The sequence below is a fragment of the Tenrec ecaudatus genome, chromosome 11, assembly GCF_050624435.1.
Source record: "Tenrec ecaudatus isolate mTenEca1 chromosome 11, mTenEca1.hap1, whole genome shotgun sequence".
Lineage (NCBI taxonomy): Eukaryota > Metazoa > Chordata > Mammalia > Afrosoricida > Tenrecidae > Tenrec > Tenrec ecaudatus.
This window is the reverse complement of record NC_134540.1, coordinates 138,634,394-138,660,532: the sequence shown is the minus strand read 5'-3', so window position 1 is coordinate 138,660,532 and position 26,139 is coordinate 138,634,394. Positions and strand designations below refer to the sequence as shown.

General features: G+C 37.5%; 1 non-coding gene and 1 pseudogene across 1 annotated transcript; both read right to left on the bottom strand.

The window, feature by feature from the left end:
- Nucleotides 1–25,911, bottom strand: part of LOC142461085 (general transcription factor IIH subunit 1 pseudogene) — a 48,362-nt pseudogene extending 22,451 nt beyond the window's left edge.
- Nucleotides 10,622–10,759, bottom strand: LOC142462028 (small nucleolar RNA SNORA7). Its single transcript, XR_012787177.1, has one exon. It is a non-coding gene; the product is annotated as a small nucleolar RNA SNORA7 (small nucleolar RNA).
- Nucleotides 25,912–26,139: the final 228 nt, after the last annotated feature.

The following is a 26,139-nucleotide window of genomic DNA, read 5'->3' as shown; positions in this document are numbered from 1 at the left end:
ATACACATGAGCAATTGAATATTGAGAAAGCATCCCAGCCCAATCCAGATCAAGTCCATAAGTTTGATATTATCCTGCATGTCGATACCAATCTATAAAGTCTTCTTCAGACTCATGAAATGCATGCAATGATGCCAAATGCAGGACGATCACAGGCCAGCAGTTTGGAAGTCCTGTGGATGCAATGGTGTTGTAAGCATCTCAGTGCTGACGGGTCTCCACATGGCTCCTTCAGGTCCGACTGCCTTAGGGTAGCTTCAGAAATGCCTCAGAGGAAATGAGCCTTGGCTATAGAGAGTCTCCAAGGGAGTGAGAAACGAAAGAGTGTCTCCTGCCTCCAAGGAGGAAATACAGGAGTTCGCAGAATCCTCAGGGGAAGGCCATGCCCACACACAGCCCTTACTGGTTCTATCCCAATTGACAAACTAGACACCACCCCTTCACTCTTAATCCTCTCAAGTCCCGAATTGACACCTGATTATGTAACTGCCACAGTAGGTAACTCAAGTCTGGGCACATGGCATTGGGAAAAATGATTGATTACTTTGGTAGACCTCCCCAGTGTGAGAATCCAGCCATGAGTTATGTTCCTGTGCATGCATTTTTGACAGTGTCTGTTCAGTCCTTTGCGAACCAGGCCAAATGCTGTAAGCAACCTGGATCCTTGAGTTTGTTTTTCTAAAGTACACAGCACTCTTCATAGGCCACACCAGAAGGATTCCATTAGGAAAGCCCACGAAGGGAACCAAATTACCTTAAATACACCTGTAGCAGATTAAATGAATTAAAGTACTCGTTTGGCCTTAAGGCTGAAACAACCTAGTGTGAGAGTTACGTCACTGCTATCCCAAGAATGTGAGTTTATAACTCATTGTACTTTGGTCCAAATTTCTTACTTTTGAGGGTGCCCAATAGTTAGCAATTTAAGACTACAATATATTTGCTACTGTCATACTCTCTTGGCTGGTTATGACTCGTCAAAATCCTACAGATGCAAATTTGACATCATGAATTAAATTGTTGCCTTTTGCCCAACCCTCACTGTTTTCCTATACTGTGTTCAGTCACTCAAGATTTTAATGTGTACAAGTCAAATATCTGTGTAATAGGGTCCTCAAAACTTTCATACTTATATATTATTTTTGTCAATATTTTAATGATTTTACTATTGGTTAAATTTCTGATATTATTAGAATTACCAAATGTCCCAAGGAATTTGTATATTTTCTCAAGAACTGATGATGGTGTATCTGAAGTGTACAGGGGGCATATATAAATTTTAGATATACTAATGGATATTTAGTTCATACTTAACAATAAACCTTATCCTTGAACAATTAGTTCTTACAAGTGGCCTTGCTCATTACTTTTCCTCATGTAGTGATCGCTGAAGATATGATGATGATCAGATATTGCCTGACTATGACAAAGAAGAACATTTTAGGTCTTAAGAGCTTGTATTTAAACATGCATCCATCTAAGTCAGGTATCAGCTAAGTATTCATGAAGAATCAAACCAGGCAGTGTGATAATAGGATTATTAAAATAAAATCCAAGATCAGAGAGGAAGATTATGTTAAAACTTAAATGCTGAGCACCTTGTTTGAAGGAGGTGAGGAATGACAGTAAATGACAGTGAAATCCATTTTCAAAGCCCCATGGTCTAAGCATCCTCAGAACACCTTCAGTACATTTACCAAGGTTATGAGTAGTCTTGTGCCTGGACACAGTGTCTTGAAAGTGCATTACTGAATACACAGATTACAAATTTCATTTCTTATTATTTGTTTTCCCTTGTAATCCATTTTTTTATTTTCTATTTTTTATTTATTCTGCTATATTTAAATTGAAGATTTTATGGGTTTTCTTTTGTTTCTATTGTTGCTTTTCATGATTTTCTTTATATGAAACTCAGGATAGTTAATCTAAAGAGAAAGCAACTAGATTTATAATTATTTGGGTTATGACGGGAGATTGAAAGAGAATGGGTAGCTAATAATACTGGATATAAAAATGAAGAACATATAAAATTGATTGTGATGATGAATGCTGAACTCTCTTTAATATATTAAAAGCATTTAATTTTTAAAAAAACTTTATTTGAACTCATATGTAAAAAATCAATGGTCTGTTCCGCAGTCAGCCCTGGCCTGGTTTGAGCTGCTAATATTGAGATTCTCCATCGTGTTTTCCCTTTGCTGTAGGCAATTTCATTTCTGTGTATTGCATCTGGAGAGGTCCAGGTATGTCGTAGCCTTTTTTGCTCTTGAAAAAAAGACATTTGCTATAAACAAGTCATTTGTCTTGCACAATTTTCTCTGGAATATCCAGTTTTGTTTCCATCACCAAGACCATATTTTCTAACTCCTGTTCCCTCCTCTGCTTCTAACCTTCTCATTCCAATCACCAATAATTATAAATGTGTCTTGATTTCAAGTTGATCAAATTCTGACAGAAATGGCTGGTAGAATTATTCAATGTTTACTCACTAGCTTTTGTGGTTGGTGCATACATTTTAATAGTAGCTGTATTTGGTTGTTTTGTTAGCTTGAAGGCTAATGGATATAATTCTATTATATACAGCATAGTACTTTATGATTGATTTTGCAATATCCCTTTTTGGCAATGGATGTCACACCATTCTCTTGATTGTGTTATTCCTGGCATAGTAAATCTTATTATTTACAGACTCATGCTTTATTATTTACAGACGGATGTGAGACTCCACTTCATGGTCTTCATGCATTCATCATCATTAAGGGACTAGTGCCTAGAGAGGGACATCATGCTTGCTAAAGTGGATGTCAGCCCCACAAGGGCATACTTGAATGAGATGTGTTAACGCACTGACTGTTACAATGTGCTTAAATATTAAAACAATTTTGAGGAATGTGCAGATCAAGAAGTTTTATTGATTGATTATAAATAGGGTTGCTATACGATTGAATCAACTCATCAGTACCTAACATTAAACACATGTTTATGAAATAGTGTGAGTATTTTATTGTTGTGTGATGTGTGTATCTCAAGTAGAAATAATAAAATCCACGTTCTGAATTATGATGAACAAAAATGTAGAGTTAGCTAAAGCTGGCTTGAGGACAGCGAATAATAGTGCCTCTTTAACACAGTAGATGTGCTTTTCATAGAAATGAGTAAGCTTTTTACTATTTCTCCCTACCTTAAAAGTTTTGGATTTCTGACATCATAAACTTGGAGAAATCTTTGATGTAGTGAGTAGATATAAGAAGCAGTATCAAACAGGAAAGGCATTCCAGATGAGAACTATAAAGAGAAAGAAAAAAGTAGATTTATAGCTCTGTTAAAAAGAATTTAATATTCTATAAAATTTACTAATTCAAAAGAAGTAAATTCCTGTTGAAACTTCTTCATAGGGTTTGCTACTTCTTCACTCCATCTTTTAATATTACAGATTGAAAACTAATATAAAGATTAGATGCTTCACATTTTATAGACTGAAATATGAGTCATTTTAGTCAACTTGCATGCATAAAGGTATCCTGATTTGATTCTCTTCTTTGAAGGATTTGGAACACATCCTTCAGGGGCATGATAGTATTCCTTTGTTTGAGTTTAGCAATGCTTTTCAGATATATGGAAGAGTAGCTAATGATGTGTCTCTTAAATATGTAACAAAATTAATAGGGATATAAAACAACAAAATAAAAACATTTTCGGACAGCTAAGTACTAGAAAATGAATACATACTTATTCCTGTTGCTCTGGATTTAAAGGCATTTCATTCAGCAGAGAGTTGACACACAGCAGGAAACTACAGTGCACACAGATGGCCCAGCTTCCTCGTCAGCACCAACATCAGCACCTACTCATTGAAGAACCCAGCACCTTCTTCTATTTTCCATGGTTTCTGCATATTTATTTGCAATGTATAAAGAAATGTTCATTTTCATTTTATCTCAAACATTTTAGATTTTATTCATCCGAATGCTTTGAATCATAGTTATGATTTCACTGATATAAGAAAGCCTCACTTTTTCATCACTTAATTTGCTCTTCTCTGTAAACCTATAATGTAGTTAGGGGAAATTGTCCGACAGGTGTTGGGCCAGATTGTCTAAAGAAACAAATCCAGGGACACTCATCGAGGTTAAAGATAGAGTTTTATAACAAGAAATCATCCCAGCCCAGTCCAACTCAAGTCTGCAAGTCTCATGCTAACCCAATAGTCGCTCTTCTGACTAATGCAGCCACATACTTGTGACCCTGGAAGATGACTGCTGATGGCCCAGGCAGTAGGAAGATTATAGACCTGTGGATGCAGTTTCATGGCTACAAAATCAGTGGAGACATGGCTTGGCACCAGCAGCTCTCAGTCAGGCGACCTACATGGGGATAACCCAGGAGATTTCCGGCAGGGAAGAGAGGGAAGGGTTAACTGTGGGAAACAGAAAGATTTCTCCCAAGTCATCTCCCCCAAATAGGAGACTGCTTGTAGTTAATGGTAAACTTCCCTGAAGACAGTCAGCTACCAGACTACTGTCTAGTCCCACCACTGGTAGGCCTGCTCCCTGCTGCTAAGGACAATGGGCTACCTCTACTTAAAGCCTTGTAACCATTAGCTTGGTCCTTGTAGGTGGGGTTCACACCCTCCTGATAATGGTTTCTATGGAGATCCAGAGAACAGGTCAAAACAGCTAAGTGGCATCCTAAATTAGACTGCCATCCTGAATCTAGGATCTGCCCTTCTTGTCACATGCATACCCCCAATCCCTCCTCTTCCTATTGCTTGTATACCCCTAGAACATCCCCCTCACATTACTGTATTACCAATAGCACAACACTTTCCTGTGAAGTATGTCTTCGCCTATAATTAGGGGGGTTGCATATCCCCAGAGAATATAAAAGACTTGGTGGGCATTTAATCAATCTCTCTCTCTCTCTCTCTCTCTCTCTCTCTCTCTCTCTCTCTCTCTCTCTCTCTCTCTACCACCAAACGAGACTCAGGTGAGCATTGCTACCATGAAATGTGTCTGACACCATTATTTCAACCACTCCTCTATCTCTCATGCTCTATATGACTTTACTATAATGTTTACTTAATATCGCGGTACAATTGTGCCTACCCGACCTGTAATGATGTGTTAGGGGCTGGATTTATCCTGACAGTAGAGAAAGAGTATTTCCAGAGGTTCTAGCTCTTATACAAAAGGCCACACACCCCAAAAGATGACAAACGACCACTTGATTAGCAGCTTTGACTATACCCCTAGCAAGGAATCTCTCCAAAGAGCCAAACTCCCTGCCTTGAGCTTGATGCCACCTTATAGCAAACATATAGGTCAAGGTAGAACTGCCCCTGTGAGTTTCTGAACTTGGAAATCCCTGTCTTTCTGTGTCTCCCACACAAAACTTAGTTGCTTGGAACTTCGGACCCTCTAGGTCACAGTCCAGTGAGTAAACAATACATCACCAGAGAGTGTCTAGTTGACATAAAATCATCTGTCGACTGCAATACATATGCAAGGGTACCAAAATTAACCCAGAACTCCTGGGTGAGCCGAGATTTCGGAGTATGGATTCCCACTAGACAAGCATCAAGCAACTCGTTCTGAGTTAGTGCACGCAGTGGCATCGCCTGGGAAGGGTCTCTCTGGTCAAAGTGACTGTTTTTCATGCAAGTACTTTCACTCAATCCTCATTTTTTGTGATGGCCTATTTAAGAGAACAGTGCAATTTTTTCTTTTCCTTTTTATTTTTTTTGCAATTTTTTTCTTTCTCTGGAAAATGCCCCAGAAACTGCTGTGATATTAAACACAGCTTACAAGGACAGTGCTATGAGAAAAACTCTAGTGGTTTTCTCATTTCAAAAAGGGTGAAATGTCGATTGATGACAAACCTTGTGCTTTAGATCCGTCAACTTCCAGAATGGACAAATATGTCAACTCACAGTGCATTTGGAGTTCGTTTCCAAACAGAATTCCAAATAGAAACTTTTTGCCTTTTCCTGTCTTTTCACATTCTCTGGACCAGTTTTCAAAGCTTACTTTGTATTCTTAGTTTGTGTAACTTACTTATTGTAGTTAGCCAAAAGGTATCTTCAAGAAAAAATGGAGAAAACGTGAATGTTGTCAAAGATTTTATCCTCTTTTCATCTACAATCAATGCATGTGGAAACATCAGTCAAAAAGTCAAATACATTTCATTGGGTAAATCAACTGCAGAAGATCCCTTTAAAGTGTTGAAGAGTAGCAAAAGTTCCTTTAAGTATTCAGGTATCCCTGATTCAATAATAATATTTACAATTGTCCATCTGCATGTGAAAATTGAGTATTAATACAGAAAACTGAGGAAGAATCAATGCATTTAAATTATGGTGCTGGAAATAAATATTTAAAATCCAGGGACTCCCCAAATAGCAGACATATCTTGGAAAAAGTACAGCCAAGTGCTCCATAGAAGAAATAATAGTAACACTTTGTATCTGGTACTTTGTATATGTTATCAGGAGAGAACAGTGCCTGGGAAAAGACATCACATATCTTCATAAAATATAAGGGATATGAAGAAGAGGAAGACACTTGACAAGGTAGATTGACATAGTGGCTGTACAATGGGCCCAAGCAGATGAACCTAATTTTGAGGATTGCATAGGGCTGGACAGAGTTTCATTCTGCTGTACATAAATAGCTATGATTTGGAACTGCTGAGGTGACACCTAAATACACAATTATCCTTTAATATCCATTCTCTCACCTTACAGTAATATAACTCTATATTGTTAATTATTTGAATGAATTGGAGATATTGAGCTAGATATACCATTTTCAATGTCCTTTATAAATGGAGTATAATTATGTGAATAATTAATGTATTTAAATTTTCACCAATGAAAATTAATACGAGTTTTGTGTGCAAAAGTTGCTTTAAACTATAAAAAGAGCTTAGCAAATGCAGAGAACCAGCAAAGCTTCCTGCAAAACACAGATACTTGGCAACAAATGATACAGATAATATCAAAGAAACATCTATTATATAAAATACAATAACAAATGAAAGAATAGAAAAATAATAGATAAACCAATTCAAGAGACTCTGTTGGGTGAAAATAATTTTACAATAAAAGCACAGAAAACAAAGTGTAAACATAGGAAATCATTTTTAAACAATTTCTGATATGTGAAGAAATGTACTTTATTTCATAGGGAAAAAAGCTAATTGTTCAGGATCTGTCAAGATATTTCTAAACTGAGTTGTACAATTCATCACAAAATCACTGGCCATACAACAGAGACTAATTTTCACATAGTGTTTTCATACTATTAATCTTTGCAGGAGCAGAGTGCTGTATCTTTCCTCTGTGGAAATGTTGGTGGTTTTGAATCATACATTTTGTAGTTACTAGCCAAGTACACATAATGTTTTGTATGTTTTGTTTGTACATAGAAAAGTACTCTTAAAGCTTTCAAAGACATTAAGCATGCCTTAGAAGAAGACATTCAAATGATGCAGTATGCACTGTCTGCAACACATAGCAAATGGGTGGAATACTGAATGAAAGTAGCATGTAATGACTATAAGATGGTACAAACCACACCAATTGCTATAAAACTACTGAGAAACTCTTTCCAAGGTGTAATATACGTTACTATGAAAGTACAGCATAATTCTAAGTTAATTTGTAAATGTAAGAGGAAAATAACATTTTCAAATAATATTTTTCAAGAACACGTGATGAAGAGTTCTCCATACATATTTCGAGGGATACATGAATATCAGCAAACAATAGAAGAGGAAAGGGAGAAAGAGGAATGTTCTGAAAGCACATATTCAACCAAAATTTAAATGTAAAGTGAACATTAGTATTCACTAATGGAACATAATTGTGCATAAACATAATGAATACAAGTAAAAGAAGGTTTTCAAAATGTATAGGAGAGATAATTGTGAGAACAGAGTTATAGCACTAGTGATGGTAAAATTTAAAAGATAGATATGCATTTTGAAGGTAGTAATATTAGGGATGAGTTCTGTTAGCATATTGAGCAAGATGATTGAAATAAATGGGTTAATGGTCAGGGATGATACCAAATTGTTGCCTGTTTTTGTTTGTTAGTTTACATCTTACGGTTTTTGTTGTTTTTAACCAGAGGAAATTTAAGGTGAAATTGCCGCTAAATGAGACAAAGCAATCTATAAGGAGACAGACTATAAAATAAATGGAGTAAAATCTTAATGTCTATTAAACACTGAAGTGAGACTAAACCTATAATTGACATTTAAATCCAGAACACTAGAAACACCTCCAATATTTTGGGAGGAAGTAAAGGAGAAGAGAGGGAAAGAGAGAAGAGGAAAGATAAGGAATCAGAAAGTTAGGAAGGCACGTGTGCGTATCCTAACACATGCACACACAGACTGTTAAAGTGGGCAGGAAATAAGGAGGGGCATTTGTACTAAAACCAAAGTAAACATAATTTTCAGGAAGGCAAAACATTGCCTGTGTTGAATCAAAGTATGGAGTAACATTTTTAATGATGTAAGATTCCTTAATTAGAATTAGGATTATTTAGATTGACAAAGGCACTTTTGACAGATTGATAAAAGAAAGATGTTTTGTGTGGATTTACAAAAATAAATGTTAAGGACACATTATGAGCAGATAACTTCAAGTGTTTGGTAATAAAATGCAGAAGAAATGTTGCATGCTAGCTTGAGAAATAATTGTGGTGAAAATTTCCATTAATGAATACATTTTTAATAAACATGGTTTGTGTTATCTAGTGCCTATTTATTTTATTGCCTATACTTTTTTTTAAGTTCTCCAATTCATTAAAAATCTTTCCTTTATTTCATGATTTCATTGTTTATTAACTTTTCTCTTATTTCTACAAAATTCTTCCTAGATGGTTTGTTATGGGTATATCTTCCCTTAAAGCTAACTGTGTTTTTCTTGGGCAACAAATCTCCCACTAGCTATAATATATCTCTTGTATATTTTTTGGTGTACATTTGAAAACATTGTAAATTAATTAAGATAGTGCATTTTTAAAGGGAAAGACAATTTGCTCTTTCAGAATATTGCTTCTAACATTTGGGGTACCATGCCTTGAAGATCACCAGCACAACCCTCTTTCTTGTGCATCATCCACAAGTCTACCTACGGATTAACTCTACTGGACTTTGTGGAAAAAGGAGAAACCATGCGATTTTCCTGTTGCCCCACTTAAATGATACAAATTCTCTTTCAAGACAATTTTTCTAATACTTGATTTAGATTACTGAAATATCTTCTTCATACCATAGTAATGTATTAGATGTCCCTCTTTTTGTTCTCAAATATGCAATCAACTTTACTAACTTACCAATTTACATTAGATTATTCAAATTTGTACATTTATTATTAACATATTTAAATACTATTGGTTAATGACTATTTTAAGAGAAAATATGGATAGTTTCTACAAACACGGTGCTCTGACTAAACTGAATTCCTTGACTCTATTGATTCTTTGGGATTTTAAAAAAACTTTGATGCAAATAAACAGTCTGTAGATGACAGCAGATGCCCCAAATGCATTCTCAGGGGCCCACAGAAATAAGCTTCCAGTGAAGCCCCTCGGACCACAGCCTAGGAATGTGGTTGGCTTTGCTAACAGACAGAGAGAACTAGAAAGTGGATGGTGACAGATGTAGTTAGGTTAAAATGTAACACATTATCCTTTCATCTCCCGTTGGCCCTTTTAAAATATTTATTTTCAATGTTTTCTGCTTTCATTTACACTGATATTTCGCTGTTGTGTTTTGTCATGGTTGTTTTGTTTGTATTTTGCATGATTTTCTGTATATGAGATCCAGGATGGGTAGATTTACATATACAGTAAAGTGGATTAACAATTACCTAAGAGAGTGGACCTGGGGAGCTAAACACAATAGGATAACATGTTCTGAAACTGATTATGGTGATCACCACACAACACATTTTTAATATGATTGAATGATTGAACTGTATGTGAATTGTCTGTCAAAGAAATGTAATAAAACATGTAAATAAGAGATAAAGTAAACATAAAAAAAGAAGAGAAGGGAGAATGGCATTTTTATCGATTATAATAACACTTCATCTATTTCAGAGAGTCCAGAAATAACTACATAATCTAGTGTAGGTTGTTAATCAAAAAGGCAAGAACTAGGAGCCTTATAAATTATCCATTGATATGGGGGTCAGTATAAAGCACATTGTGGTGAAGAAACTAGATGGTGTCTGGCTATCAGAAAGATTAGCATCTGGGGTCTTAAAGGCTTCTTTTTAAATAAGCAGACATGTAAGTGCAGTGTCAATAAAGACCACATGGAAGAAGCACACTAGCTTGTAAATAATAAAGTCCAAATCTGAAGGAGGGATGGTATTCAAGCTTAAATTGTGAACACCTAGTTTACCAAAGTTATGGAGAACAGTGGAAGCCTAACATCCATTTCCAGGTCCACGGATGTATTAAGTCTCCTGTGAATACCTTCTGATCACAGTTGCAGGATGTGAATAAATCTTTTTTATCAGACAAAGAACATTGTAAAGCCAATTATCTTAGACATAGGTTAAAATATAATAGTTCATCATTTGACCGCCTTTTTTTTTTTTTAACACTGTCGCAGAGTGTCTTCCAATCACCAGCTACTGAGCAAACTGGGAACGGAATGGGTCTCTGACAGGCTTGTTTTCCCTCCCATCTCCGAAGCTGGCAGAATACTAGCTATTCTCCAGATGCGATCCTGGGAGGTCCATTTGACCGCATTTTTGACCCATTTAAAACTCTTTCCGTTTTTTGTTTGTTTGTATTTTAAGTGAAAGGGAAGCACATGGATTAATCCCCAGGGATGTGAATAGTCTTCTTTTCAAGCAGAATGGATCAGAAACTGGATTGTTGGGAATGCAGTCAGGTTAACATTTAGTACCCTATCATTTGATCTCCCTATGATCCATTTAACTTTTAATATTTTTGCTTTCTTTTTATTGAGAGATTTATCTGTTTTACTTTGTGATGGTCATTAGTTTTTTGTTGTTGTTTTGTAATGTTTTCTGTATAAGAATGTGAGACTAGGCAAATCAATAGAGGCAGTGACTGTAATAATGGTTCCTTGTGGGTATAGCAGTGGAGAGAATAATTAACTAGAAGAATGAATTATGAAATATGTAAATCATATGTAAATAATAGTGAAAATAATAATGAATAGATGAGTAAATTTTAACATAACACTAGGAGATTTCAATAAGTAACTTTCAACTACAGATTGATCAACTAGAAAGAAAATCAAACCTTAAAAAAATAACTCAACTTAATCTCAAAGATATAAACAATTTTACCAAACAAAAATTCATTTCACTTTCTTCTATAGCGCCCATACTACCTGTTCTAAAATGCATAATATTTTAAGTAATAAAACAAACTACAGAAGATTTAAAAAATGAGATAATGCAAACCATCTTCTCAGATTATTATGCCATACAATTAAAAATCAACCAAAGAGCAATCAAGTCCAAACCAGCAAATATATAGAAATTTAACAACACTCTACTTAAGAGCCAATGTCTAATTGATGAAATAAAGAACACAATCAAAAGGTTTCTTGAAAGAAATGAGAATGAAAATAAAGCATATCAAAACCTTGAGAAACTTGAGACCTGCATACATACAACTAATCTTTGGTCAACTCCAAAAACCATAAAATGGGAAAAGGAGTTAATAAATGATGTTGCAAAAGCTAGATATCCACTTGCCGAAGGAAATAAGAGTCATATCTCACTCCACGCACAAAAACAAACTCAAAAGTGGATCCAAGTTCTAAAGGTAAAAACCAAATTTATCAGGATCTTTAATGAGAAAACTGGGACAAAACTGGAAGCGCTTTTGCAGGGAATGCACAGGCTTTCAAAACAAATACGAAAGGAAACACAATCCATGGAAGGTAAAATAGATGAGTGGGACCTATTAAAAATAAAGCACCTGTGTACATTGAAAGACTTAATTAAAAGAGTAAAAAGAGAGCCCACAGACAGAAATCATATTGAGTAAGAACATAACAAAGAACTAATTATCAAAATCTATAAAATTTTAGAAGTTTACAACAAGAAAACTTGTAATAGTCCTCTTAGAAGAAGGTGGGCAAAAGACCAGAACAGAGCATTCACAAAGGATGACACTTGAATTGCTAATAAACACATGAGGAAATGCTCCTGGTCATTAACTATACCCAGAATGCAAGTCAAAACAACCACGAGATACTACTTAATGCGCATTACTGTAGCCCAATTAAAAACAAAATAACCCCCAAAACAAAAAAAAAAAAACCAAAACCCCTGAGAATAGCACATGTTTGTGAGGATGTGGTGTGACTGGAATTCTCATCCACTGCTGGTGGACTTGTAAATATGTACAACAACCGTGAAAGGCAATACAGCAAAAACTAAAGCAGAGGACAGTATAATTTTCTGTTGTCAGTAAATGAATCCCAGAAACGTTGAGCCTATAAGGAAAGCAAAAAGAACACAGGTTTCTGGGGTAGGGGAGATAGAGGGGAGTGTGGGAGATAAAGAGATGATGTCAAGAAGCCCAGGAAGGAAAAGTATGTTTGGAAACTGATTCTGGAAGCAATTGTACAATTCTGCTGATGTGATTGAACTATGGAATGCTAAGACATATGCATTAATTCCCAAGTTATAGCAAATTAAAATTAAATTATTTTTTTTTAAGTTTTGATCTGGAATGGTTTGGGGGCTCACACTAAATTCTAACTCCAACTTAAGAACAATTAGTTTTGCATCATGGCCCAGCTCAATACTTGCCCTCAGAAAGGCAACACAGAAGATATAGGAGCTATAGCAAAATGTGGTGAAGAAATTAGATGGTGCCTGTCTATCAGACATAATAGTGTCTGGGGTCTTGAAGGCTTGTCTCCAAACAAGCAGCCATATAAGAGCTAAGTCAACTAAATCCACATGGAAGAATCACACTATCATTAGTCACCAAAACTTCTGGTCCACATAGTTTCACTGGGGAATTCTATCAAACATTTAATGAAGACAATAGCAATTTAATGTAAACTATTCCACAATATACAAGCAACCAATATGCTGCCAAACTCATTTTATGACAAAACTATAATTCTAATGCCTAAATCTGGCAAACGACATTCCTTAGAAATGAAAATTATAGACCAATGTCTCTCAATATATACCAACACCTTCAATAAAGTCCTAGTCAACAAAATTTGACAATGCATAAACAAACAAACATCTTGATCAAGTGTTGAGGTAGTTAGTTTATTGTGCCAACCTGGGCGATAAACACATATGGGATTACTTGAAGGGTGGAGAGATAAATGGCTCCGTGAGCCTCGCCTTTCTTGCCTCTTGCTCTTTGATCACTGACCAGTGTGTGGATGGTTTGCTTGTTCTGTGCCTCAATTTGCAAACCACTACCTGCAAAATACTTAACTCCTGGACTGTGTCACTGTAATTTGAGGTTCCTTTGACACCTGCTTCGCCACAAAATTGGAATATACATCTTTTGAGCTGGGGACTGTTGGACTCTGTCATCTGGCTGACTGTTGGTGACCTGCCTTGCTGTTTGCTGCCTGTTCCCGGATAGCCTGAGTTGCTCTGCAGAGAACTACTCGGTGGCCCTCAAGACTTGAAGGACCGCAAGTGTCTCAAAACTGTGTCACGGGAGTGAGTTACACTGAGCCCTTTGTACTGCTTTATAATTTAATTGACTGTTTACTTCTTTTGTTATACATCTATCTATCTGTATATAATGTATTATAATTAATAGTATTCTGGTTTTGTTTCTCTAGAGAACCCTGTCTAACACAATCCTCCACTGAAGAATTCTGCCCTCTTTGATTTACATCACATCAAAAAACAGTCTTGGTGTGTTTGAGAGACACACATCTTGTCCGTTTGAAGTTTCCCTTGTGTGTGAGGAAAAGGAGTTTGAAGGAGGAGATGGCGCTGTAGCGTGAATGGGGTGAAGCGCTCCAATGAAATTCTCATAGTACAGTTCTTGCTAATCTCAAAAATGAACATCAGGATGGTGTGGGTAGGGGGCGAGGGAGGGAATTCCTCTGCATATATTCACTTGTTTTTTTTCTCACCAATGTAGTTTCTAATTTTCTAAAAAATACTTAATCATTAGCATGATAATTCTATGTCCTTCACAAAAATCTATGAAGATGAACCTTTGGAAACTCCTTAAAAGCAGGTAACCAAACTGAACAGTTAAATGCTTATTAGTAGCTTTATTCCATGTGCAGTATATGTTAGTTTCACTTAACATATAATATAATATTGTTAATTCAATATTATATTCAGCCACTCCCATCGATATGATCATCTAAATTTTTTATCATTTAAATTTTTATGACTAGGCTGTGTAATAGCATTTATAGTTGAACTACCACTACATAGTCTTCATCTATGATTACCAAAAGCCCATGTAGCCGCCGCTATTGCAGGCTCAGTAATACTTGCCACAATCCATAGCATTGGGAGGTTACAGAATACTACGAGTCACTGTTCCTCTTGATCCAATAATATCACCCTCACTAACCTTTCTTAGCTCACTTCTATATTTTGAACTTTACTAGTCCCACAGATTCCCTAATAAGTCACTGTTATGGTTGGATTTTATTCTCTGGATTGTATTGGCAAATTCAAGATTTTTCTAGGTTATTTCATTGTATAAAAGTCTCTTCATTAGGGATCAGGCATCATCAGAACAAAAAATCTTACCATGGTGAATGGAGGGGGGGAGTGCGGAGTGGAGACCCAAAGCCCGTTTGTAGGCCACTGGAGATCCCCTTACAGAAGAGTCAAGGGGAGAAGATGAGCCAGTCAGGGTGCAGTATAGCAACAATGAAACGTACAACTTTCCTCTAGTTCCTAAATGCTTCTGCCTCCCCCACTATCATGATCCCAATTCTACCTTAAAAATCTGGCTAGACCAGAGAATGTACACTGGTACAGATAGGAACTGGAAATGCAGGGAACCCAGGCCAGATGATCCCTTCAGACCAGTGGTGTGAGTGGCGATACTAGGAGAGTAAAAGGAGGGTGGGTTGGAAAGGGAGAACAGATTACAAGCATCTACATGTGACCTCTTCCCTAGGGAGACAGACAACAGAAAAGTGGGTGAAGGGAGACGTCAGACAGGACAAGATATGATAAAATAATAATTTATAAATTATCAAGGGTTCATGAGGGTGCGGAGAGCAGGGATGAAGGGAAAAAACTGAGGAGCTGATGCCAGGGGCTTAGGTGGAGAGCAAATGTTTTGAGAATGATGAGGGCAATGAATGTATAAATGTGCTTTATTCAATTGATATATGTATGGATTGTGATAAGAGATTTATGAGCCCCTAATAAAATGGCTTTTAAAAGTCTCTTAATTAATTCTGTTATTGATTAAAAGACTGATAGAAACATGAGCTTTATAAAATTGTTTCAGAGCTTCAGTTCCTTTAGAAGATGTCCATTTGAGTTTTGTTAAACATTGTGTTATTCCTCTTCTCAAGGTCATTTTGTCCATGAAAAGTATCCTTTAATATTGGTTGGGGAAAGCTTAGGAGAGAAAGATAAGTGTATTTCTGAGAAGAGTTGTCTGTAACCATCCACTTATCACAGTCCTGCTTTGTGAGTGGTTACACTTTTGGCTGTTAACTACAAGCTACAGCACAAAAATGGGGGTGACTCCACAGGAGAAATACAGGCATTTATATTCCTCTAAAGAGGTACCGTCTCAGAAATTCACAGGGGCAGTTCCATCCTGTCCTATCGGTACACTTTGATATCGAAATCCAATCAATGGCAGTAAGTTTGATGTAGCATTCGGTCTCTGTTTAGGACAGAACAGGGGGCTCCTGCATTCTAAAGGAATGCCAAAGGACCCTGCGAAACAAGCTATGTGCAAATGACTCTGGAGAACTGGCTTGGTCAGCACCTGATGGGGCCTCAGGGAAATCCTGACAGAGGACTGTGCCCACATGATTTTTCTGAAACACCCCGACCAAGCACTGGCCAGATAAGCCTGAAGGCAAAGATGCATGAGACCAAAGGAAGAATTAAATCGCTCAATAGAAAAGTGCTTGACCATCAGTAGAACTGTAGCCTCCTCTACTAGACAATGTCCCTTCCCAACTCTCAAGGAGAACATGCTTCATGTCCGAGGCAGACTCTCTCTTATCTACCTGTGAGAGGGAGTTGCTTCCTTTCTGTTGAAGTGATTCTTTGCTGTAATAAAAACAGTGGATTAACTATATGGTGCTGTGTCCAAGTTTATGTGAGCATTGCTTACCTTTGGGCCCTGAAAAAACACATTTGATCGGAGTTTGCTGGTTCCTTATGGGTGACAGCGTACGTGCTAAATTTCATAGTGCCTACTGGTAGCAGAACCATGTTTAAACATGTTGTGCAGAATTAACTGCACATGTATGTACTGAGTCCCTAGTATCCATTTTTATTACATTCATAAACACATCACTGAAATATGTGTTGTTAGGGATCCTTATTATTAGGTATCATCAAGGAGGCTCTGATTCATCGTCATCACAGGATGAAACTCTTCCCAGTCCTGTGCCATCCTCAAAAGGGTTGGTAAGTTTGAGCCCGTTACTGTAACCGCTATGGCAATCCATCTGGCGCGCTCCATTTAGAATGCCTCTACGCATCATCACCTATAAAACGGAAGCCCTATTTTTCACTAGAACGGGATTTCTAGCATCACTCTTATATATTTAAGCGCATAATGGATAGTCACTTTTACAAACCTCTTTGTAATTCAATTGAGAGTCCACAATGACACAGACTCCAGACTGATGATGCGGAGTCTTTTCGACAGGTTCTTGGACCCCCTAAAAGGCAGCGTATTACCTGTAGGAGGTTAATGGCTGTGTGTTTTGTTTTGTGTGTTTGTGGCTTTAATTTCATCTTATCCCATTTTATGAAAATTGTCTCTGTTAAATTATTTAGGTTATTAAGATAATGCTTTCTTTCAAAAACTGTTGAGACTATGGAATTTTAAAGATATGTTCCAGGAATATACAGTTTTCATTATTCCCCCACTGTAATATGCATTGCCATTCCCCATAGAAAGAAATTAATGAAAACATACCCTGACACTGTGATCATAGACATCTGCTTTTGTTTGCATTCATCTCAGTTTAATCCAGAGCATGTCAAAAAGGAATGTTGGGCAAAAAATTGTATATCTTTCAGTTTTGCTTTCATTGCTTAAAGGGGATAAAAAAATCATTGTGCTTCTTGGGTGGTAAGGCTTTAGCTGACGCATGTTATAAAGCAAACAAAGTTGAAAAGAAATGTTTCATTGCTCCTTTATGGGCCATATGAATTTTTCTTGTTCTTATTATTGTTTTGCTATTGTTGTTTAAATAATTATTACTTTGAAATGTCTGGAACTTCACCAAAATTTGCATTTGTCCCAATAGAAAGCTAACACTTGAAGTCCCCCACAATGTTCATTTTTGTGTTGCCAAGCAAAAGAAACCACACATGTTTGCATAGCACTAGAAAAGCCAGAGTACTAAAAATAAAGGAGACAAAAAGCTGTTTTCTTATGAAAACACTTTAATTGCTTTTGTCCTTGTAAAAAAATTGCACGATGAAATGATGAGAATGTTTTGATAAAGAGTCTATCAATATAGTAACAGATTTATTTCACTAATATGAAATATAGTGCTAATGTGTATGTGCTAATGTGTATGTATATTCATATACATAGTCACATATATGTATGTACACAAACAGTTGATTTTTTTAACCTAGGTAGGCTTCTTAAATACTTAATAATTCTTTTTTTAATTGAAGTACATTTGGAATCCAAAGCTCATATTTTTGCAATGATTGTCTTATTGATATGTATATTTCCAAAAGCCGATGTTATTTGACTTCAAGGTTTTTAAATAAACCCAACCCAGAGAATCATCTGGACTCTTTTTGCATTTCTCTGCTTCAATTTAGAATATGAAGTCAATCTCTAATTTCAAATATTTCTACTAACTAGTAATTTTCTTTTCAATATAGTATAATAATATAAATTTTATGGATTTAAAAAATTTAATAAATGGATGACAGCAATCAGCGTGCTATCTTTAGAATTATTATATTGAAACTTCATCTATTAATCAAAACGACTGTTAATGTTTTATGCATAACTATTCATTATATTAGATTGATTTTCTATTTTAGGGGAAAATATATCCTATTCTGAAACAAAACAAAGAATCTCTGTAATAAAATATAGAAGCATGCAAATTTCATCCACTTCTAATAATGTTTTGATGCAATTTAATCAAGTCACAATCTAGTTATTGCTTTTCTGTAAATGTAGTTCTCTGTTAACCTAGGAAGATCGGGTTAATCAGTGCTAACATTCTCAACCTCCCTGGGTAACTTTAAGTTGTGTTGATAGGTCTACAGTGGATGACTGAAATTTGAATTGCTTTTTGCATTTCATCAGTGGATGACTACAATTTGAATTGCTTTCTGTATTTCATCAAGAGTGTAGCTATGTTTCTGAAGATACTAAGCATATATCAAGAAATGCACAGTATCTTTATATATATATATATATATATATATATATATAGAGCGATGCCAGAACGGCTATTGCTATTATTGCTATGTAGGTTGTTGCTGTATTTATTTATTTTGCATAGAGCTTTTGCTAGTTATTATCACTTGGTTTTTTTTCTTGCTTCTTTTCATATTTTATGGTGTATTTTTGGAAGACTAGTAATTTAGTCCTCTGCTTTCTGACAAGAATACTCAACTTTTATGACAAAATTCAAAATCCTTGCTGTACTAGAGAAATTGAATATAGACCAGTTCCTCTTTGTCCTTTAGGGAACCAGATCCAACCAACCAGATGCCTTCCTGTATAATCTGACACCCAGAGACCCAACGGGGCAGAGTTGAAGGACACCATATGCTTCTGAGGCCTTCAGGAGGCCTTTATTCCTGTAGAGCAGCTGCTGTTTATAGTTTAGCAGCTAAGACCTTAACGGCTGTGCTCTATGGTGACGCTTTCAGGGAAACTGAAGCCAACTCAAATCCGCTGCCAGGCATTTGGTACTGACTCATCGCTGCCTTGTATAGCAGTTTAGAAATGCTCCCTTGGGTTTCTGAGACTATGATCTTTAGTAGAGCAGGCAGCCTCCTCTTTCCCCGAAGGAGCCACTGGCAGGTTTGAACAGTCGACCTTGTTAATTCTGTACATCCGGGGTCTTGTGATAGCTATGTGCAAATAAAACAGCAGAATTTAAGCCAGTGAGCCCAAGGGCTCAGTCGGTTAGCAAAGGGTTCCTTGAAATCCCCCTGTGATTGTTAGGCTTTTTGTCAGTTGGGCTGGGTCAGCGTTCTCAGTGGTTTGACAGGCATGGCCTAGTAATCCCTCATATGTGGCCGTTCACAAGGTAAACAGCTTCATGACAGATTTGCTGTGAGTAGTGAATCCACTGTGAAATTAGGGTGGAAGGTAATCACCTTACCCAGGTCCTAGCACTGATGGAATTGAAAAGGAGGTTTCCTAGGGCCTGTGGGCTACTTCCTTATAAGGGTTCTGTGGGAGAGCATTGTCTTTTCTTTTTCCTTGGCTTGGACCTTGCATCTGGATCATCAACCTCTGGTTCTTTGGACTTGAAGCAACTGCTTGCCATATTGCCAGTCGACCCCAGGATCTATCCACAGGTCCCCCCACCTACCCAATCAACCTGTGCTCCGTCCCTTCTGCAGTCACAAGCCTGACCTGCTGACCCAGTGCTCATCGATGTCTGAAGTCGGCTATCAACCTGTGATCAGGCTGAGTTGTGTTCATCAAACTTAATGGGAGCACCATAGAACTTTCTTGCAAGACATTGAGCCTCCTCAAAAGAAGCAAACACAAGAAACTCCATTTCAGAGAAGAAATAACATGTAACATGAGGGCCCAGCCAAGAAGTTGGACCATCGCCAAGAATGAACAGCTGGTCCAAGGAGCCACCGCAAAAGTGTGGGGAACCCCAATAAACTTGGCTGAACTGGACCGACGCCCAAAACCCAGCTGAGCCACCTAAAGTGTGGAGAACTCCGATAAGACTTGACCGGGACAGTGAATACGTCAAAGAACCAGTCAAGTTGTCCATTTAAACCTGGGTAGAGACGGACACTGACTTTTTAGAGAGCTGGGGACCAAGGAGACATCAACTCCTGCTCTGCTCTCTCCAACTCTACCCGGGGTGAACGCACTGATGAAGGCAATGCTTGTTGGGACTATGATGCTAGAATGATACGTGTGCAGAGTGCTGTTATTATGGTCATACTTAGGATCACGCTCGCTCCAATCCTTTTATCCTTAGTAGTTTGAGTTATTTTTAGATGGTTTGATGTGTGTTTTCAGTGAATAAACCGAGCATTCAAAAATGTCTAAGAGCATTAAGTAATTATGTATCAAGAGAAGGCTCCAGCTTAATATCTGATCCTTGGAACTTGGATTGGACATGCTAGCTACTACAACTTTATAAGACACTTTATAAATGCACACATTTATGTCTCTGTGTTATCTATCTATCTATCTATCTATCATCTATCTATCATCTATCTCCCTTTGTGTGTGTATTTTGTTTTCTTCCTCTAGATGACTCAGCCTAAGACACCTCCTAAATCACACGCAACCTTCATCATTGCGAAACAAACTCTAGAATGTAAGGCCCACTGAAAAGTGATATAAAAGGTCCTTTCAAAAACCAAGAAAAGTTCCCTTTTAAGTACTAAGGTATTAAATGTTTATCTCTATGTGACTTTTGTGATTTTTGTTTCTTTCCTTACTTGATATTTAATGTCATAAATAAATACTCAAATTTCACAATTCAGCTTTATATTGATTTCAAATGAAAATGTAAATTCTGTAATTCTTATGAGCAATCATGAAAATTATACAACTATTAATTTATAGCTTATAAATGTGTACGGAATACATTTTTATGAAAACTACCAAGACAAAATCCTAAACTAACTCAAAATCTTATTTCACTGCTTGATACATGCAAACTAAAATTACGTTCCATTGTGGGCTTACTGATGAGTTAGAAATAATTAAAAAGAAAAGAAACTTTAAATGGACCTAGGGAACTTTTTCTTGTGATATTATTTTATCATAAATTGTTGCTAATAAAGGAAAGATATATTGGGGGAAAAGTGGAAGTGGGTTCTCTAGTTTTTCCTCTTTCTTAGAATAGCATTACTTCATTCATATGTTGAAAGCAAGGTCCAGTTTAAACAAAAGTGTCCTGGGTGTTTCAGTGCCCTCCTTAATCCATCATAAAGGTAACAGATTTACACAGAACTCTCCTGCATCTGCTGTCCTCTGAAATTCTGCACTTTCAGGGTAATGTGGTAACAACTAATAATTACCCACTTTCAGAAATGCATATTTCACATATCTTCTCTGCTCATGTGCATAAATCATTGTACAAGAGATTTTCACTGACCCAACATAAGTCGAACATAAAAGTATTAAGAATTCCATGAGAATGAGTTCAGAGCATGAAAAGCAAGTTTAAGGCCCTTGACGTGTGATGCCATACAAGTAGCATGCACAAAGCCTAGACCTGACTAGTCAACAACCTATTGACTTTTACTCTTATGTTCAATCGCTACACCTCATTGCCATGCTCCATCACCAAATGTCAATATAGCGTAACTTTTAAGACTAAGCTACACTAAAGGACTTTGAACATAGTCAAAGCCAGGCATTGATGTCCCTTGGTCAAAATGCTATCATTTAAGCAAAATATGGAAAACTTCATTTAAGACATAAAACATCTACTTTACAATATTTCACTGTTTTTTTAACTAGCTATCCAATCTCCATTTTTCTACATGTCCTATTTTTCTATTTGTCTCATCATGTTCAGTTAGTGGACAAAACCCAGAGGTAAGTATAAGATAGGAAATTACCATGAGCAGTTCTCAAGTGGGCAATACATCTATTAAACAGTTAATTATTTTAAAAGCAAATGAAAAAGACTTACTTAAACTCATAGAACTGGGTGAAAACAGGAGATATAGAAATACTAAAAACTTGAAGTTTGTTGGTAAAGTCTAAGGAGCTGAAGTTCAAAGCTCTCAGATGTTGTGTGCTTTTAGTACAGCTTCCTTGACCTTAGAATCCAAAAGCCTTCTCTCTCCTACTATAGACTGACGTGGTTTATGATCTCTTCATTGAAATCAGCGGCAGACAGGAATATACTGGGAACCAGTAGTATTTACCAGAAATCATCCTGTAAATTTTCTGGTACCTGAATACTCTAGAGAGTTTCTCTCTAGCTTGGAAAAAAAATGAGGGAAAAACCAATTGTCACATAAAAATCTATGCTGATATTGTCATATTGAAGAAGTCATCCAAGTAGATGTAGGTACACCCAAGTAGTAACCTGGCTGAGCTTGTAGGAACCTTTAGCAATATAAATGGGCAAGCTTAGATATCAATCCATAGTGCATAAAATGCTTGCTTCAATACAAGCTTAGTCTTGCACCAATAAAGCAAAATGAAACAACAACAAAATAATTATTTTTCAAATCTATGGCTAATAAATTGATACCTACTCACAGGGTTGCTCAGAATTGAAATCGACGTCGTAGCAGTGAGTGGGGCTGGGGATATTGTTTTATAGAGCTTGGTGATGTTGTAGGTTAAAGGACCAGCTGCTAATTTCAAATTTGCAATCCATTGGCTGCTGCATGGGAGGGAAATGAGATTTTCTGCTTCCATAAAGATTACGGTCTTGGAAACCCTCTAAGATCACTAAGAGTCACAATTCACTTGTTGACAGTGGTTTGGGTATTGTTTGGTTTAAATAGGGTGTCAGAAAATCTTTGCGACTTAAAGTTTAAAGATTACCAGGGCAATAATCTGAGGGGTTCACTCAGACTCAGTAGCTCATTAAAAGCTGGAAATGAGAATGTTTTACTTTTGATCAGTAGTCAATCTTTCATCAAAATGCTCAGTAATTGTACCAGCCATCATTCAATTCTGGTTTCTTAGCAAAGAAGGCAGTTGGTTGTTCATAAAAACAATCATTCGTGTATTCCATTTCTTTCTCTTGACTCTCCTAAATGCCCTTCAGATCCTTTAGCTTCCTAATTTTTTCATACAGACACGATTTTCCATCCATATGAACTTCGGCTCCTCTCTTAAGTGGCTTTTACTTTCTACTTCAGATAATTTGCACAGAGATTTACCTAAAACAAAGTATCCTATTTGTTGAGTTCCATTTTTTAATCTCAGTAAAACTCCTTTTATAGTTCTAAGTAAAATAATATAATTACACATCAAGGTATATTGAAACGATGGCAATGAGTTTGCTCATTTTGGATGAACAAAATGATTTCTTTCTTTTTTTTTTTAACAATTTATTGGGGCTGATACAATTCTTTTCACAGTTCATACATATACATACATCAATTGTATAAAGCACATCCATACATTCCCTGCCCCAATCATTCTCAAGGCATTTGCTCTCCACTTAAGCCCCTTGCATCAGGTCCTCTTTTTTTTTCCCCCTCCCTCCCCATTCCCCCCTCCCTCATATGCCCTTGGTAATTTATACATCGTTATTTTGTATGTATGTGTATATATGTGTATATGTATATATGTATACATATATCATATTAAATGAAGGGGGAAGTGCAGAGTGGAGACCCAAGGCCCAAGTGTCGACCAATGGATATCCCCTCATAGAGGGGTTTAGGAGAGGAGATGGGTTAATTAGGGTGTGAGGTAGTATCGATGAAGAACACAGCTTTCCCCCAGATCCTGGATGCTTCCTCCCCCCAACTACCATGATCCGAATTCTACCTTGCAGGGCTGGATAGGACAGAGGCTGTACACTGGTGCATATGAGGGTTGGAGGCACAGGGAATCCAGGGTGGATGATACCTTCAGGACCAAGGGTGTGAGGGACGATGCTGGGAGAGTGGAGGGTGAGTGGGTTGGAAAGGGGGAACTGATTACAAGGATCCACATGTGACCTCTTCCCTGGGAGAGGGACAGCAGAGAAGGGGGGAAGGGAGACTCTGGATAGGGCAAGATATGACAAAATAACGATGTATAGATTTCTTTCTTTTGTAATTGGGATTTAATAGGTATATTGTATCAAGAGATCAAAAACCATGTATTTGGTAAATCCGCTAAACAAGACCTCTCTATGGATTGGGATGCAAGGCTGTTATTTTGAGGACTGAAGCGCAGTCCATAGTATTTTTAAGGTCTAACATGCATGTGAAGTTTGACATTGAATAAGGGAGATGCAAGGAGAGTGGACCCTGTGAATGCTGGTGCTGGCGGAGAACATTGAAAGTACCACGGAATGGCAAAGGAACCAATGCAGCTGTCTTGGGAGAAGCTCAGCCAGAGTACTCCTTAGAGACAAGGATGGCGAGACTTTGCCTGACATTATTTTGGACTAGTTGTCAGGAGAGACCAGTCTCTGGAAAAGGACATCCATGGTTGGTAGAGAGGCAGTGAAGGAGCAGAAGGCCCTCAAGGGGATGATGCATAGTGGCAAGGATGGCTAGACTTGTCTCATGAACTTTGCATTTGCTCTCTATTGAGACTAGTGTCTGGTAAAGGACATCATTCTTGGCAAATTGATCGGGCAGCCAAAAAAGGGAAGGATTTGATTAGATAGATTGGTAAAGTGGCTGCACTGATAGGCTCAAAAAAAGTGAAAAATTTTGAAGTTGGTACATGACGAGGCCTTGTTTTGATGCGCTTGTTATGAGTAAGAACTAACTAGATGGCAGCTACCAACACGGGCAACCATAGAAGAACTGTTCTTCATTAGTGAACATGAATTCACCTGCTTGCTCAGCATACCAACTGGAATGCTAGGTGTTATCAAATTTTAAATGGTTAAACCATTCCTTAAATGGTTAAAGTGGACATTTTCAATTAAAGGACTCAGTTTTTACTCCATTCACTTTTTTCCTTGTGGTTATCCAAACTAAGCCAGTATTCACCTTCGTGTTTGGTCAGAAAGCTATAAATCAATCGCCAATCATTCCATGGGGAAAAGAGGAGGCTTTCTATTCTTCTAAATCATTGCAGTCTCAGAAACCCAAGGGCAGCTCTACCCTACCAGTCGGGTCCCAATGCATCAGAGTATACTTGATATCAATGAGTTCGACTGCTTATTCTCCATTGGATATGTTGTACTAAAATTCTCCTTAGAGGGAAGGATGGAGAGATTTTGTCTTCCATCATTTGGACTTGTTGTCGGGATAGACCCGTCTCTGGAGAAGGACGTCATGTTCCCTGAAGGAGAGGAAGACGCTTCAGGAGATGAACTGCCACCGCAATGCCATAACAGGCTCAAACATAGCAACACTTGAGAGAGTGGCGCGGGACCGGGAGGGTTTCGTTGCATTGTCAAAGGTGGCGATGGGTGCTAGTTGACCCGATGGTTCCAAAAAACAAAGCTGGGGTCAAGAGCCAGCTTCTGACATCCGCTTTGATCTTTCCTTTCTTTCCTGCGTTTCTAACGATCTTTAGCTTTCTTCATGAGTGATGTTGTTGCTGTTTTTGCAATAAGCGTTTTAATGTTACGCTTGTTTGGGGTTCATGATGACAAATAATGTTCAGGCTTATTTTCTTCCCTTTAAACAATAGGTATAAGCTACAGTAGTTGTTTCATCTCAGAAGTAGTGGCTGCTGTGGGAAACCTCCCACTTGCTTGACTGCTAGGCAGGAGTGTGGGCTGGAAAACTGGGCGTGGGGCGGACAGGAGCACTTTCTTAGGGAGCACTATCATGCAGCCTGGAGGAATCAGGGAGGACAGGCTCTTGGAGGCATCTTCATCCACATTTGCCTGGTGGCAGGGCATGGCTCTCCTGGGCTGAAGGTCAACAGTGAGAGAATCCGTTCCCTCGGAGAAGGGATGGGAGAGAATGAGCCATCATGTCACAGTAAAGGTGAAGTCCTGTCATCTGTTTCCACAGGAAGCCCTCCCCGAGGTCCTGCCACCCTGAGCCCCAGCCTTGTGGAGGGGGGTGGGGGTGGGGTGGGCCCTCCTACGTCCAGGCTAGGAGACTCACTTGTCTGTTCACGGCTG